General features: G+C 43.2%; 1 long non-coding RNA gene across 3 annotated transcripts in view; it reads right to left on the reverse strand.

Annotated features, from left to right (window-relative positions):
* LOC103377578 (uncharacterized) overlaps positions 1–1,471 on the reverse strand; it is a 28,888-nt gene continuing 27,417 nt past the window's right edge. For all 3 annotated transcript variants that reach the window (XR_001759937.2, XR_001759936.2, XR_521428.2), the window contains one exon: positions 1–118. This is a non-coding gene — a long non-coding RNA (uncharacterized LOC103377578). The remainder of the gene's footprint in view (positions 119–1,471) is intronic.

The raw sequence follows: 1,471 nt of genomic DNA on the forward strand, positions 1-1,471 counted from the left end.
CTCTCACGTCCTGGAGCTCAGCCTGCAGCTGGGACAGTCGGGTGTTGAGCTGATGAAACTCGTGGTAGACCAGGTAGCTCACCCCGCAGTAACGACACAACGTCTCGCTTCGCTCCATCTGCAGGAAAGTTTAATAAAAGAAATTTAAAAAAAGATTTGGATGAATTTCCAGCACCAAAAACATCTTCACATCCAAATCCTCTAGTGATAGAATTGTGAATATAATATTTTCCTTCATAGATTTTTGTCAATTTCCTGCAAAAAGTGAACCTGAAGAGAGAAGATCTAATGTTAGTTTGGCTTCAGTGTTGGTTGGCTCACTGATCACTGATCGTTGACTGTAGCTGAGTGTGGTTTCTTCTCTGTGGTCTCCAGGTCTAGTCGGTGACAGAGGCAGGAGGTGTTTGTGTGACATGTCTGGTGTCAACAGCTCCAAACTGATAACAAGGAGGTGCTGTTTGATACTGTGGCGTGAAAATGAGCTGGAAAACATTCATTTAAAGACACAGTTTGAAGGTTGACGAGACTTCGTGGCTGCTGTACCGGCTCATTATGGTGATGACGTGAAAGAGCAGATCACAGTTCTTTAATGAGGAGCAGACGGTCGGGGGGCACGGGGGGGGATAAGATATTCTATCTTGTGTTTTATTTTAGACAATGGTTTTCAAATGTTTGTATAAAATAACAGAAAATAAATATTTTAAATTCTATGGCAAAATAACTGATTATATCCAAATGAAATGAAGTATTTCTCATAAACGTACTGCAGTTCATGAAACCAGAACATGAACTGATACAAACACACGTCGAACTTTAATCCTAAAACACCCTCTCACTCAGTGGGGCACTGAAAAATACCACCCCCCCACCCCGGGACAAAATGTCCTTATAACAAGTTTTTGTTTTTTTAATGTCCCCACAATTGCAGCAACCCCAGCAGCACACACACACACACACACACCCTGAGGGCAGAGTGTCTGCTTCACCAGTCGGCTGTGTGCTCCCGTGACTGACCCCCCCCCCCCCCCCACAGGCAGACCCCGTACCCTGGGCAGTGACACGTTCACTTACCACTCCAACCACAGAGCTAACGTCCACAGCTCTCACACACACACACACACACACACACACAACAAACCGTCAGAGTGGATGAACTAAATAAAAGTATGAATTTTAGAACGATCTTTGTGGAAATGTGCCAGACTGTTTAAAAGCCTCATTGAAGACGTGCAAATACATTCACATCAAACTGTCAGATTTATTCATTCTTCTTCAGTTTATCATCTTATTTTTGTCACTGAGAGACGATTTTTTTTCCAAGAAAAATTTCCATCTGAAAGAAACGACTGTGACAGGTGTAAAAGGTGTAAAAGAGTGAGTGTTTTCTAACTTCCTTCCACCTCCATGTTGTCACCGTTTTACCTCCGTGCTGCATCACTTAAAGACGGGAATATTACCTCCTGCCTGATGT

Source organism: Cynoglossus semilaevis, chromosome 4, assembly GCF_000523025.1.
Source record: "Cynoglossus semilaevis isolate Cse_v1.0 chromosome 4, Cse_v1.0, whole genome shotgun sequence".
Classification (NCBI taxonomy): Eukaryota; Metazoa; Chordata; class Actinopteri; order Pleuronectiformes; family Cynoglossidae; genus Cynoglossus; species Cynoglossus semilaevis.